The sequence below is a fragment of the Hylobates moloch genome, unplaced genomic scaffold (assembly GCF_009828535.3).
Source record: "Hylobates moloch isolate HMO894 unplaced genomic scaffold, HMol_V3 SCAFFOLD_10, whole genome shotgun sequence".
Taxonomy (NCBI): Eukaryota; Metazoa; Chordata; class Mammalia; order Primates; family Hylobatidae; genus Hylobates; species Hylobates moloch.
The window spans coordinates 20,650,265-20,666,399 of NW_026652285.1; positions in this window are offsets into that span (position 1 = coordinate 20,650,265).

Sequence of the window (16,135 nt, forward strand, 5' to 3'; positions counted from 1 at the left end):
TGGTCTACAGTAAGCCCTGCCCTCCTCGCTGGGAGCCCAGAGCCTGACATGGACGTTGCCCTCTCTGGGGCACTCTGACTCCACCAACTCTGCCCAGTACAGGGCCTGGCTAGACCGCAGGCATAACATCTTTCCTTATCTGCCAGCTCACTCTCTGCCCTTTCCAGGAATGTGATCCATTTTTGCTTCCCTCACTCTTCCTGAGTCTGATCCCTGGTGAGACCTTTGGGGCATATTAGGCAGAGGTGGAAGAAGTAAGTTCTGAAGACAAGTGCTTGCTTCACAATGTTGACCTGGCTTTGCCTTATGGATTTCCAATAGAATGAATTTCTGGCCTCAAGAATGTTGGGGGTGCTTAAGGCCCACAGTACCCTTCAGGCAAAAGACCTTAATTATCCAAGATACTGAATGGAGACGTTAGACTCAAATCATTTGTGTCCAGCTCTGAAACACACATATGTACACGTCATCCCCACGTCAGCCTGGTTTTCAAGGATCCCGGGATAGCGTTCTTTTCTTTTTAGTAAATAGTCAAGGCCCACCTGGATGGCAAAAGAAGCCAAGGCCTTGTTATCCCAGCAGACGAGTAAAAGCTTAATTGCCATCTCAACCTCCACAAGCCCATTCCTGACGCCATTCAGAAGGCTCAAAACAGACTGATGTGAGGCTACGTTTCCCATTGTTCTCATCAGGTCGTCAGAGATCATAGCCTGGCCCAAGGAAAAGATGTAAGACTTGCTGAAAAGGGGTTTCCTGGAATCTCTACATCTCTCCCTTTTCTCCCTGGTCACCAGTTCCAGCCAGTCAAGGTTCCTGAGCTGATAAAAAAGGAAGTATCTTAATAAGACGATGCCAGAATTATTTGGCTTTGCATGGGACACTGTGGTGCCAGCATCTTTGCTCCTAGAGACAGGGCATTCAATCTGTGCAGTCGCATAGGGTCCTGCACTTAGAAGAGCCCTGTGTTTGGCTTAATGCACTATTGCCACCATCTTGAAATTCTGAATCATTTTTGAACAAGGAACTCTGCGTTTTCATTTTGCAGTGGACCTGCCAAATTTTGTAGCACATCCTGTCTAGAGGCTTTAACAGCTCAAGGTTATCCAACAAGAAGGCGCAATGTCAGGCTGCCTTCCCAGCCCCACCCACCCCCTGCCTGTTCACTCATAGGGCTGTGCAGAGCACAGTGCTTCTGTGAGACAGAAAAATGCTGTGACAGTTCCTGCTCCCAAAGAGTGTGCAGTGGAGGAAGGCGGGTCCACAGATAACTAGCCTGAGTTAAGTGCCACTAAAAAAGAGTGTCAGTAGATGAGAAGGAAACACCTTCACACCTAGCTGGGAGGACCAAGTCCACTTCATTGGAGGAGGTGATATTTGAGGTGGCAGAAAAAGATAAATAGGATTTTATTATTTTTATTTTTTAAGATGGAGTGTCATTCTGTCGCCAGGGTGGAGTGCAGTGGCATGATCTCAGCTCACTGCAACCTCTACCTCCTGGGTTCAAGCTATTCTCCTGCCTCAGCCTCCTGAGTAGCTGGGATTACAGGTGCCCGCCACCACGCCCAGCTAATTTTTGTATTTTTAGTAGAGACAGGGTTTCACCATGTTGGCCAGGATGGTCTCGATTTCTTGACTTCGTGATCTGCCTGCCTCAGCCTCCCAAAGTACTGGGATTACAGGCGTGAGCCACCGCACCCGGCTGATAAATAGGATTTTAAATGGTGGATATAAGATATGGACTGAGGTATAGAGGCCTGGAAGAAGCTAAAAACCTTGAACATGATCAAGAGGTAAGGTCTAGGCTGGGCGTGGTGGCTCACGCTTGTAATTCCAGTACTTTGGGAGGCCGAGGTGGGTGAATCACCTGAGGTCAGGAGTTCGAGACCAGCTTGGCCAACGTGGCAAAACCCCATCTCTACTAAAAATACAAAAATTAGCCAAGTGTGGTGGCACGTGCCTGTAATCCCAGCTACTCGGGAGGCTTAGGCAGGAGAATTGCTTGAACCCAGGAGACAGAGGTGGCAGTGATCCAAGATCACGCTGCCGCACTCCAGCCAGGGCAACAAGAGTGAAACTCCGTCTCAAAAAAAAAAAAAAAAAAAAAAAGTAAGATCTAGTCCAGTTTGGCTGGATCAGAAAGGGAATTGGGAGACGAAGATGGAAAGATAGATTAAGAGACCATATTGGAAACCCAGTGACCCTTTGTTTATACTGCTATTATTGCACTCCTCATGATAATGAATTTGTGCAGCTCTCTGTCCGCTGGAATGTACCATGTCTCTACATCTTTATATTCTCTGCTTTTAGTTTAGTACCTAGGACATAATAGGAATTCAGTAAATATTTGCTGAATGAGTAAATATTGCAGAGGATCTAAACTGCTATCCTGGGTAGTGTTTACCTAATTCAGCAGGCAGTGGGAAACTGCTGAAGGTTTTTGAGTGGGAGATTTTATTTAGTGTTAGGAAGATGAATCTGGTAGTAGATGGTAGAATGGCTTGGCAAGGGGAGGGACCCAAAGGTGGGAGAGGGCTTGGGAGTCTCATACAGTGGTCCAGGATTCAAGCCCTTGCAGCCTCTATCAGGACGGCTGGCTGGGGGAGAGAAAAGGAGGCAGATATACCTCAATAAGCTGGAAGAAAAAAAAAGAGGCAAGTGAGAAAAATATCATAGAGCTGGGACTTAGCGGCTGACTGTGTGGCAGAGGATAAAGGAACAATAAAGAAGATTTCAAAGGAACTGAATCTGATGAAAGAAATTGGGAACATTAGGAGAAGGACCTTTGGGAGGATAGAGATCAACGTATCTGTTCATAAAGCAGTTGGATGAACTCCTGTCCCCAGACAGATTTACGAAAGCAACACTGAAGGAAAAGTTTCCAAGTGCAAAAGTGACGTTCCTGAAGACCAAGTTGTTAAAAACAGCCATCTTGGATGGGGCGGGTTCTCTCATCTCCAGGCTCAGAGAGAGCTGGGCAATTGTAAAGACCTGTGGTTCTCCCTAGACTTTATTAGTCACTTTGGAGCAAGGGGGAGTCAACTTGGATTTAAAAAGCTCTGCCTGGGGAGGGACAGCATTAGGAGATATACCTAATGCTAAATGACTAGTTAATGGGTGCAGCACACCAACATGGCACATGTATACATATGTAACAAACCTTCACGTTGTGCACATGTACCCTAAAACTTAAAGTATAATAATAATAAAATTAAGAAAAAAAAAAGCTCTGCCTGGCTGAGTGTGGTGGCTCATGCCTGTAATCCCAGCACTTTGAGAGGTCGAGGCAGGCAGATCACCTGAGGTTAGGAGTTTGAGATCAGCCTGACCAACGTGGAGAAACCCCGTCTCTACTAAAAATACAAAATTAGCCAGGTGTGGTGGCAGGCACCTGTACTCCCAGCTACTTGGGAGGCTGAGGCAGGAGAATCGCTTGAGGCAGAGGTTGTGATGAGCCAAGATCGTGCCATTGCACTCCAGCCTGGGCAATAAGAGTGAAACTCCGTCTCAAAATAAATACATAAATTAATAAATAAAAATAAAAAGCTCTGCCAGGGAGTTCTGCTGCTTAGCCAGGTTTGGGAACCACTTGCCTGGCTTACCCCACACTGGATTAGGCTGCCTCAGACAGCATGGGTAACTCTTACTAGCCTTAAAAGGGTGACTTCAGGCTGGGTGTGTGGCTCACACCTGTAATTCCAGCACTTTGGGAGGTTGAGGTGGGAGGATCACTTGAGCCTGGGAGTTTGAGACTGGCTTAGGCAATGTAGAGACCCCGTCTCTACCAAACAACAACAGCAACAAAATTTGCCAGGCATGGTGGTGCACACCTATAGTCCCAGCTACTCAGGAGACTGAGGCGGGAGGATTGCTTGAGCTCAGGAGGTCGAGGCTACAGTGAGCTATGATCGTGCCACTGTACTCCAGCCTGGGTGACAGAGGGAGACCCTGTTTTTTAAAAAAAGTAATTTTAGATTCCAGCTTTCCTTCCACCCTGGCAGAGAGTGTAAGCAAGGCAGACTGGCAGCTGTTGTAGGCTCCCTCCCCGCACTCATCCTGGATGATTACATGAACTGAATGTAATCATTCACAACCCTTGCCTTTACAGCTGGCATGTCATTTAGCTTAATTACAGCATGCAGTGGTATTTCAACTCGAGGAATCTAAAAAAGCAATAAAATGAGTTTTGCGAATTGTTAGGAAGGCAATGAAGACCTTGAAACTGCAATTTACTAAGCATTGCTTTCAATTATTTTGCATTCTCCAGCCATGACTGTAAGTTATTCACTAGCAGCCTGGAAAGCCAAGCAGGTAGTGTGTCATGTGGAGGGTATTTCATGTCTCCTGAATGCACACTATATGCTGGGGAGGTGGCTGGAGGCTCTGGGAGTTGCCTTGGCTATGGGAGGGGATTGATTATTCTGAGCACATGTTCTTCCCATCAGGCACCTGATAATCATGCTTCCTCCAAGACTCTCCAACCGTGGGCTCTGGCTGGTGTGGGGTGACCTTCAGCAAGGGGCTCCCTTCCCCTTTACTCCCTGCTATCTACTACTGTCCTCAGAAAGCATGAGGAAAGAAGTGTGGGAAGCAAAGCAAGTCCTTTAAAGATTTAGGGTTGGTGCCTGTTTTTTCTGGCTGTCTCATTTCTTTTCCTGGCATACTTCCTGATTCATCTTAGTCCTTGAGTATGTACTTCTTGGGGAGCCATTTGAAAGGGAAAGTCTGTGGCCTCTTTTCACCACCCTGCTTTCTCAAGCGTAGGAGTCTTGTGACAATGATAATAAAATAGGACCCTATCCATCTGAGAAAGGGGAAGCAGCAGCAGCAGGAAGTCTCAGCCAGCGTGATAAGCAGGAGCAGAATGCCAGCTGCCTCAGCAGCCATGCCAGGCGGGAGAGCAAACACCTAAATCCTGTTGGCAAAGCCAGCAAGACACCATCACACTGCGGCCAAAGCAAACAGGAGCTGAGACAGGCCCACTGTAATGGATTCTCACTTCTGCCTGGATCTGGCAGAGGGTGAGACTAAGCCAGCTGAGCCCACGTGACAGGGCATCAAGTAGCCGTGGGGATGCTCACACCCATCCCTGGGCTGGGGCCCAAGCTGGACCCTTGCCTTCTTTGCCATGGTCTCTTTTCTTTTCTTTTTTTCTCTTTTCCTTTCTTCCTCATTCTCTTTCTTTCTTTTCTTTTCTTTTTTTTTTTCTTACAAGGTCTTGCTTTGTCACCCAGGCTGGAGTGCAGTGTCTAGATCATGGTTCACTGCAGCATTGACCTCTTGGGCTCAGTGATCCTCCCAACTCTCCTCACTGAGGAGCTGGGACTACAGGCATGCACCACCATGTCTGGCTAGTTTTATTTTGTAATTTTTTTTTTTTTAAGATATAGAGTCTAACTATGTTGCTGAGGCTGGTCTCAAACTCTTGGACTCAAGGGATCTTCCTGCCTCAGCCTCCTAAAGCACTAGGATTACAGGCGTGATCCAAGCCACCTCGCCTGGCCCACGGTCTCCTTTCAACTTGGTCCAGGCCAAGGAAAGGCTGACAATGAAAAAGCATTGTCACATATATTATGTGGTTGATTCTTCACAGCAGTTCTGTGAGATCAATATTATCCTCATCTTAAAGATGTGAACACTGAGGCTTGGGGATATCAAGGACACAGAGCCAGGCCTTAGTCTCAGGCCTCTGACTCAGTGCCTGCTGCCGATCTCATTTCCTCCACCCTTCCACCTCTCCACCCCAAACTTTCCGTGTCAGTTCCCACAGTCCCTTCATGGGCTGAGCTCCCTCAGTCTAAATGGGACTTGAGTTCTTTTTTTCTATTTCGTAGTTGAGAAACAAAGACTCCAGAGCGGGGGTGGGGCTGGGGGTATTTTTTGTTTCTAAACCAGGAAACAGCTAGTTGACATACTTGATTCTGTCTACCACACCCACCAACATGAATGGAGGTCCAGTGAGAAGTATATGTTTACAAATATTTTCAATCATTTTGCTATATTAGCAGCATCCCCCTCTGTTATTAAAACGTGAAAGATCTGAATCAAGACCTCTTGTTTTTAATGCCATAATTTGGTTGTGCTTGGACATAGCCTGAATAGACCCCTTTATGACCTGAAGCTTCTTGGTGTCTCTAGGGCCCAATGTACCTATGAAAATTCATATCCCTCACCACCTAGTTGGGAAATTTATATTTATTAATGGAGAAATGCACAGTAGCTATATTCATATCTAAAGGAAAGACTGGGCTTCTATTGAGAGAAGAAAAACCAGCTGTTGGATAAGACATTCCCTTCTGGTTCTCCATTTCCCAGCAGATTTACTGATTATTGAAATGATTTCTCAATCGCTCTGTTGGAAGGGAAAGGACAGAAGAAGGAAAGAGGAATCGTTTATTGGACTCAGAGCCAATTCACCGGTTTTTTTTTTTTCCCCCCCTGGTCTTTTCATTTGCTGTGCTTCTAGGGACCCTAAAGGAAAATACCATTCAACAGAAGGGGCCGTGGAAACTGTAGGTGGAGGGCATGATTGGAATGTCTCCTCCATTCCCCCATATCTGAAGTGGGTAGTTATAGCGCAGGTGGGGATTCTGCAGGAGAGAGCCAGGCCTGCGTGCGTGAGGCTGGCTAGAGGTCCTGTTGGAGAAGGCGCGCTCGGGAAGGTTCTTCCTAGCGAATTTGCCTGGAATTGGAGATTAGGACGCCCAGAGATGAAAATCATGCCCCCCGCCCCCCCACCCCCAACAGCCCAGTCCCGAGTCCTTGAGCCCCGCGCTCCTTGGCGGAAAAAGATCCTGGGTCGGTCCGGGCGCGGTGGCTCATGCCTGTAATCCCAGCACTTTGGGAGGCCGAGGCGGGCGGATCACAAGGTCAGGAAATCGAGACCATCCTGGCTAACACGGTGAAACCCCGTCTCTACTAAAAATACAAAAATTAGCCGGGCGTGGTGGTGGGCGCCTGTAGTCCCAACTACTCAGGAGGCTGAGGCAAGAGAATGGCGTGAACCCGGGAGGCGGAGCTTGCAGTGAGCTGAGATCGCGCCACTGCACTCCAGCCTGGGTGACAGCGAGACTTCGTCTCAAAAACAAAAAAAGATCCCGGGTCGACGAGAAAAGTGCTTCCCCAACGCTGAGCCTCGCAGGCGGGGCCCAAGCCCAGGCACCGCCTACGCGCGCCCTCCGCCGGAGCGCATCCCGGCTCCAGTGCAGAGCCCGAACCCGCACCGCGGCCGCATGCAACGCAGGGCCAAAGGGCCTTCGCTCCAGCGGGGTCGGAGAGAAATCCACCAGAGGCTGGAAGAAGCAGGATCGGGAGTCTCAGTAGAAATGCTCAGGGCAGGGCCAGACCAGCCCGTTCCCTCTCGCTGTTCTGCTGATTTCGCCCAAGCGGCTCCGGCTCTGAAGCCCCAAAGCCTCAGAGGTGAATTCGGTTCCAGAAGGAGCGTGGAATGGGGCTCCTCCGGTTCCTGCGCGTAGGCGACATTGTTAATGTAGCGCGTATTATGTGCCAAGCACTGGGGCGAAGCGCTTTTACAAGCTTTATTATCCCCAAAACCACTTTACGAGGGGAATACGAGCCCCATTTACAGATGAAGAAACTGAACCCGAGAGAGTGTAAACCAGTATGTGTCCCAAGCAAGACTGGACGGAGCCGGTGACTCCACGGCCACGCAGGACCTCTGTAGCGCTTCCCCGACCACAGTAGTTTGAACTTGAACTGCAGACACGGAATTCTAGTGTGGAGATCAGTGTGAAGCCACGGAGGGGAACAGTGCTTCGGGTTCCAGCGTAGTCACTTTCATTCCGTCACTGTTCCCATTAGGACTCCAGAGGAAGACTGGGAGGAACTGGTGGTTACGCCAATTTTACAGTGTAGGAAACAGGTTTATGTCCAGGTCATAGCTACTGCAGAGACAAGAGCCCATCCCGGGAAGGTCTTCTGATGTCCCAAACCCAGGAAGAGCTTTCAGCCAGGGCGTTCATCCTGAATTTTCATGTGCCACGTAAATGGGGTGCTGAAACAGGCCCTGAGGAGTGTTGCTGCCACGGCACCTGGCCCTCCACAGAGCCCTTAGGTCTCCAGGTGTGGAGGACCACTGCGTGAACGACGAAAGGGAACTGAGCTCTCCCTTCTTCCCTTCCTCCCTTGCTTCTTTGCTTCCTTCCTTCTGCTCACGGGCTGTGGAGAAGAGTGGGCTTGGGTGATTTTCCTTTGATTCACTTCCCAGTCATCCTAGTCACTCGGCTGAGACGGGGCAGAGGCCAAGTGTCCGAGGGATTTTTTCTGGGACACGCGCAGTTTGGCCTTGGCAAAAATCCGAGAGGATGATGAGGCAGGCGGGACATTATTTTAGTCACTAAGCACCGGGCTCTGCAGCGCTGGGCTCGCCACTGCATTGATTTAATTCCAGCATCAACTCTGCAGTTATTTTACCTATAAGGAGACTGTGTTCAGGGAGATGGAGACCGTTGCCCGGGCCTGAAGCTGCTGGGGAATGGGACTGGGGTCTAAGCCGGGTCTATGTAATCTCATAGCTTTGCCCTGCTCTGCTCTGCCGGTGGCCCAAGAATGGAAATAGGAGTCAAAACAGCCTCCCTCCACACCATCAACATTAAAAATGACAGCCACGAGATTCTTTCTTCTTTTTTTTTCTTTTATTTTCGATGAGAGTCTCGCTATATTGCCTAGGCTAGAACTCCTGGCCTCAATCGATGCTCCCACTTCCATCTACCAAAACTTCAGGATTACAGGCATAAGTAACCGAGCTCAGTCCAGTAACCATTTTCTTAAGGTTCAGTGACAAAGTCCCTCCCCAAGGAGTATGGATTTCCACTCTTGTGCTAGGGAAAGTTGAAGTATGTGCCTCTAACCCTTCACAGATGCCCACTCTCCCTTCAGAGAAATGTCCTTCAGGTGATTCTTAACAAACTGGCATCTGGAAGCTGTGCCCTCCAGCTTCCCCCGCCACCCAGCCCTTCCAGCTTCCCCGTCATTTCCACAGTCGCATTCCCGAGGCCCGCGTGAGCCGTTCTTTAGCCGGACAGAAACTACGCCCCATGTGATTGATGCTCCTGCCTTGGCCTCAAGTAGGCAGCGTGGCTGCCCGCTCGGAAGGCCGCCCTGGTTTCCCGGCAGGAGAGAGGATTTCAGAAGTCTCCTCCACTCAGAATCCCTCCTTCCCCCTTCCCTCCCCCTGCCGCCCCTTCTTCCCTCTCCTTGCCGGCCCCTCCTTTCTAGTCCCAACAGTTTCCAAAGCGCAGAGGATGTTTACCCGGACTGCCTGAGTTCACAAGCCTGCTTCACCGCAGGGAGGCCCCCGAGCCTGCCCCCACCCGGCACCCCGGCTCTGCCAGGGCGAGGAGATCACGCTTAGAAACCCCACCCTGCCGGGCCAAGAAACACCCCCCCCCCCCCCCATCCCTAGCCTCCCAGGCATCCCTACCGCGCCTAGGCCCTTCCTCCCAAAGGCGCTGGCCAGGCCCAGATACGCGAAACCGTGGGAGAACCGGGAGGGGGCCCTGGGCGCTCTTCCCCTCACCCCCGGTCCCATCACTGCCCCTCGCTGCCAAAGATTGAGGGTCCGGGCTGAAGAGAGGGTAATGCGCTCCATTTCACCTCCGATTCATTTTAAGACTCGGGCGAACCAACCTGGGGCATTGCTTGACGAATGAAAGGTTTCCGGTTTACTCCCAAACCGGGCTGAGAGACTCCCCTTCAGGCTTGGTGACGGAGGCCATGAGGCAGAGACAACTTGTTCCGTTTCATCAGCCAGGATTTGGGAGTTCAGGGGATTTCCAAGTGAATCTCAGGATGAAGGGACGTTTGTCTTCTCCCTGGGTCCTCTGAGGATGTTCCCCTTCCCTTCAGAACCCTGAGGGGGTTAATGTTTCACCAGTCACTCCCTTCCTCCCTTTCCTCTCACCTGGGGGCTCCAAGACGCACCCCAGCCCCTAACCCAGCCACTACCTTGTCCCAGGTTGGGTCAGTGGAGCGGGCTGTCCCCCAGGCAGCCCCTCCTCACCTGCACCGTCCCAGCCCCGGCTGGCGTCTGCCTGAGCTTGTTGCCTCGGCCCCCACCTGACCCCGACGCACTGATAAGACCTCAGACGGCCAAACATCGTTAACTTCTTTGCCTTTCTAGACTTCTCAGCCTGTCCTTTTCCCGACCCCAGGCTGCAGGGTCGCCTAGAGGTGCGTCTGTGCTTTCCTAGGCGGTGGACTCCACCACACCACCGCTGTCTTTCGCCATACACTCCACCCCAGCCGCCACCCCTCCTTCAGGCTTCTCGAATGCAGCAAACTTTCTGTGACACCCAGGTGGTCCAACAGTGCCCTCTCACCCTCTACCCCACCACAACTCGCTTGCCTGCCTGGACACTGACTGCCTCAGAAGAGCTCCAGGAAACAGTAAAACTAAAGAGAAAGAAAGGGGACATTGATATCAGGTGCAGTGGCACTCACCAGAGAGGGCAGAAGGTCAACATGATTTCAGAAATTGAAGCTTAAAATCCTTCCCCACTCTACCCTGAATATGAGGGGAAGAGGGAAGAATTGAGTTGTCCACTCAGACTGTTAATATTAAAACATATTCTCAGCTTCTTATTTCCCTTTGCTTTTAAAGATCTTGCCCACAAATGGGATCAGACTGATAGGAGACAGCATCTACACTGAACCAACCAGTTGGTGGGAAGCATCAGGATGATTTTGGCTTCCCCCTGGTATCATGGAGTGTGGACAAAGCCTTTGTGAGTTAAGGCCCCAGGTTTGCAGCCCATCTGTCCAGGGTGGAGGGAGCTGCCATTAGAAATCCGGTCTTTCTTGCTGCAGCTGCTTGCTTCGGGCACCCCCACTGCCACCACCGTGCAACACTAGCTCCACCCTTAGATTCTTCCCCACCTCTTTCCCCACACTCTGGAAGACAAGCGGCAGACAGAGAAGCAGAGTGGAAGCATGGGGAATGGCATCCATGCACACCCGAGGGCACTGGTATCCGCAAGGGAGGGCGGAAATGTCTGCTGTGGGGACAGGAGCTTTTCCTTCCTGGAAGGACCACCTCCCTTTCTAGACAGGAGCAGACATCTTAAGCACAAGTGTTCAGTTTACACTAACTCAGGCAATTGTTTGGACAAATCATTTTCTCACCTGAAATAACCTGATAATGGGACCAAAAAGTTACGTTATTTGGTCAGAAATAAGACAAAGCCCCTCAGGCCACAGCTAGCAGAAGTCTTTTGGCAAAATAATAATAATAAATCATTATCTGAATAATTTTTTTGTTTTTGTTTTTAAGGCAGACTCACTGTGTCATCCAGGCTGGAGTGCAGTGGCTATTCACAGATGTGATCATAGCTCTGCAGCCTCCACCTCCTGGGTTTAAGCAATCCTCCCACCTCAGCCTCCCAAGTGGCTGGGACTACATGCATGTGCCATCACCCCAGCTAATATTTTTTGCTTTGTTGGCCAGGCTGGTCTCTAACTCCTGGCTTCAAGTGATCCCTCAGCCTCAGCCTCCCAAAGTGCTAGGATTACAGGCATGAGCCACCGCACCGAGCCATAAATGATTTTTAAATAAAAACTTAAAAATTCAATTTACCAAATCCTGTACCCCACGTCCAATAATTCTGAGGGGGTAAAACTTAATAACAAAACCTTGGGGGAAAGTGTATCTCTATTTCAAACTTTAAACGCTGCGGTGAGGCATTTGAGGCTGACTGAAGTCCCTTCCACCTTGGAAGCTGCTGGCAAGTTCCTAGCACACAGAGCATGCTCTGGAAATGTGAGTGATTTCCTCTCCTGCATTACGGAGACCAGGCTCGGAGCCATGGAACTCTGTAAGGCCGATTTCTCTCTTTGCCTTTCCTCTAAAAATCTGCATTCATTTTTTGGCTGTTTCTTGTCTGTGCTCCAGGTAGGATAAATGGGCACAAACCATTCTGTCTTCCAAGTGATTCGTGGAAGTGGCTGGAATGCGGGATTGAGGCAAAAATCCCGGCAAAATGCTGGCGATGGCGCCTTTTCACAACGGGAAATTCGATGCGGTTGAAAGGGCTGCTTTTGCGACCAAGACTGGGAATGCGGAGCCCCCACCTGGAGACTTTGGGGAGATTGGCTGAGCGCGGGGGTCCAGAGAAAGATGCGGTGCTTCTTGAGAGCGCGAGAGTGGCCTCTGAGGCCCCTAGGATCATCCCTTCGACCCCTGGCTTTCCTACCTGGCCCCCAACTCCTGCCCCGCCAGCCCTCCAGACCCAGCCCAGTCCTTACTGTCCCACTCCTAAGCAGCCACCTGTCCTCCAAGGAACATACATAAGCTCTTGGCGATCACTAGGTCCCAGGAGCTGGGAATGGGGACCGGCTGCTTTCTCTCAGTTCACTGGGAACTGGAGGCCAAGGAGATCGACACCCCTCTGCCTAACCGACACCCCTCTGCCTAGGAGGAAGGGGTAATGTCAACAAGCCAGGTGCCTGGAGGGGCTACAGTTTAGACCCTAACCTACTTTCCTTCTGGTGGTTTTCCGTGAGGCTCAGGCATGGGAGGCTGATGACCTGCGGAGGGGAGTTTGCCCTAGGCTGAGGCTTAGAGCGAAAGAGGCTGCCGGGGTGGGGGTGGGGATGCGGGAACTGAGGTCTTTGTTCTGCAGTGATCCAGCCTTTTCCATCCCGGTCCAACGTGGAACTTTTCCGTGTCTTTTAACTTTAAAGAGAGTCAGAGATAGCGAAGAAATGATTAAGAAAGAAAACAAACCTCTCCCCATTTTTTTCAATAAGGTCGGAATTCCATAAGAGAAAAATATCTAAGCTGACAATAGTCGACATTCGGCATCCCCTCCATTTTGTCCTCCATCTCCAGGAAAAATTTTCAGGAAAATTCCAGTAAGTATAGACGGAGAGACTTTACATTAGTCACGAGCATAACTTTTACTGACCAAACCAAACCGAAACACAATCCTACATTTTAGCAACATACCATAAAAACAAATTATGAGAACAACGAAACACAAAATACGATAAAAACAAATTACGAGAACAATGAAAAACAACAGAAAATGGGAAAACATGAACAAAGTTTTCTGGAAAAGAACATACAAATTGCTTGTAATGCTGAAAATATGTTCAACCACCTCAAAATTTTAAAATGCACAAGTCCTTTGAGATCATCCATTTCTAAGAATATATCATACAGATATACTTACATATACACAGAATAGTGTATATTGTGTGCACCACCAGAAAAAAGAAGAAAATAAAATTGGAAGCAAACTAAATATTTCTCAATTGTCATCTAATTACATAAATTAAGATATATTCAGAAAACAAAATGGAACCATTATAAAGGAAGAGACAGTAGTAAAGATATAAAATCATCATTAAGATGCACTAAGTTTTTAAAATAAAAGGCAAAATATAAAGCTCGGTATGTGGAATGTTGTCATTTGTGTTAAAAAATTTTATTTATATACATTTATCTAAGGATACTATGGGAATAGTAGTTACTTCTTGGAAGGGAAGCTGGGATAAGAGGTGAGAGGAAGACCTATTTTACTTTTTAATATATGTCCCCAATGTAACTTTTGACCCTTTCCTTTAGCATACATTACCTATTTTTTCTTTTTCTTTATTTTATTAAAAAAATAGAGACGAGGGTTCTCACTCTAATGCCCAGGCTGGTCTCTAACTCCTGGGCTCAAGAGATGCTCCCGTCTCAGCTTCCCAAAGTGCTGGGATTACAGGTGTGAACCACTACACTGGCCCCTGTTTTTTAAAGATAGATTAAAATCGGGAAATTGTTTTAGTAGTGTTTGTTTTTAAATATGTAGGTAATAAAACTACTATGGACAATTTTGAAAATATGAAAAACATTAAATTAATTACATTTCTGCTTATTAAAGTCTGGTCTACATACTCTTTATCACAACTAAAAGGCAGAGTTTTCTCAGATAATTAAAACCAATAAAAATCAGACTGCTGATTTAATAATTCGTTCTTTAAAATAAAAACTTTTTTCTGAGGCGAGCTTTCAGAGCTTAATTCAACAAGAATGATACCTAAGCAGTTGCTTAAGCTGGTAGCCCGGGTTAAAAAAAAATTGTTGGGGGGTGGAAATAGATACTAATTTCTTTTTAGCTCGCAGAGCAGCTCTATACAGCTGAGATCGACTGAAGACTGAAGAGGAGAAATTATTTGCACCATTCACACCAAAAACTAAGCCAAACTTTAATGGTTTGTTTCCAAGTTGAAACCTATTTGTTGTTGCTGGGCTTCCCGAGTTCTCCAGGTCTTTCCGGCAGCGTAGATCTTCGGACCTTTTCGCCCTGGGACCCGGTGGAGCCCGCTTTAGGAGATCCTGTTTCGGCGGCTACTTGGCCGGCGGGAGTCAATGCGCGACACTGGGGCTGTTTCTGGGTGGACGCCTTTGGAGGAAGCGAGGGGGCCCTGGGAGTGGAGCATGGGCCAAGATGGCATTCATCATACCCCGATGGGAATAGATACTCCTGGAGGGCAACGCCTCCCTCTGCGCCCCTCTGCGTCCCCGCTTCCGCCTGGGTAGGCGGTGGGTGACCGAGCAGCCGGAGGAAGGAAATGGGGAGACCCTCTTTCTCCCGACCCACAGCCCCGACCGCTGGGCCCGGCTTCGGGCCATCTCGCCGGATTGGACTGTTCCGCGTGCATTACTCAAAACAGAGCCAGCCCTCTGTGCCTGCGTCGGTTCTTGGGGATGTGGTGAGGAAGCCCGCAGGCCGAGAACTCCCATGCTCTCTCCACTGAGCTGGAGGCCCAGGAGAAACATGGGGCGGGAGCCGGGAGGCGGCTGGAGGCCCCTGTGGGTCCGCTGCTTCCCGCTGGACGGCGGCGCGGGCTCTCGGCGGCGCGGGCTCTTGATGTCCCTGGAGCGACCTGAGACAGACTCCAACCCACGCAGGAGAAACACGGGTCTTGGGTCTGGGCCCCTACCCACAAATTTGCCCGAATTCTCTCCTTTCCTCCCCGGACAATAGCCTCAGCTGTCTTCTGAGTCCTCCGCAGTAAAAATATAGAGAAACTGAGACATGGAAATATGAGATATGCCTGAACCGGGTGAAGAAGGGAATCTTGGGGATGCTTTTGTAGTCAGCAGGAGCCTTGGCGACCCTGGAGGATCAATCGTGATGGGGAACAGGCAGATAAGGATGGCCCAAGGTGGGGGTGCGGGGCATCTATGCCAGGAGAGGAGTTGCAGAATGGACAGAGAGATCCCTCTCCCCCAGAGTCCCCAGAAGGAGCCCCGGGAAGGGGGACTCTGACTTGAGAACCAGTAAGCGAATTTCCCAGGCTTCTGGTGTCTCCTCAAAACGCAGCCTCTCAGAAGCCAAAATGATGCAAACATCGTGGAATTATAAAGCGACTGATTTACTCCCCTTCCCGAACCAGCAACTCCCCCGCCCCCCCTTTCCTTCTTTCTCCATTTCATTGATGGCAGCATTCCACCTCCTCCACTCCCTTCCTGGGGATTCTGCTGTCCCTCATCAGTCCCTCCAAAGAAACTACTAAAAGAAGGAAAGACCACTGTCAGCCAAGTAGGGCCCTTGGAATCTTGTTTCTCAATCCCCCATTCCACTCTCATTCTCCTGGGAGGGGGGGACCCTCTGACTGATGTGGCTAAATGGAGGGATGGGGGGTTGGGGAGGAGATTAGAATCTGCGTATTTGCCCAAATGCTTCAGCCTTCTTTGTTTTGAATATAGCTGTGGCTCTGTTACATCAAACAAGTAGAGATAACCAAGAATAAGACTAATGATGAAAATGAAAATAAAAATAAAAACTTCCCTATACAGGCTACCAAACACACACGCACACACCACACACACACACACACACACACACGCACACACACACACGCACACACATACACGTGTAGGCTTTCTGGGGCTTTAAAAATGTGGGTGGGTCTCTAGTCCTGTTTCTGGGCCTATAACTTGATGAAAGAGATGAAATTAGAGCTGATAAAACTTCTGGATCACTCTAGATTGTTTTGTTTACAAGCAACAAACCAAAACACTTCCCTCTCAATATTCAATCAGTAGAGGTGAGTAATTGAAAGATTTTCCCGCACTGACAGGTCGATCAGCTCTTGGCCAAGAGAGAAGGGGCTGGGGTCTACTCTT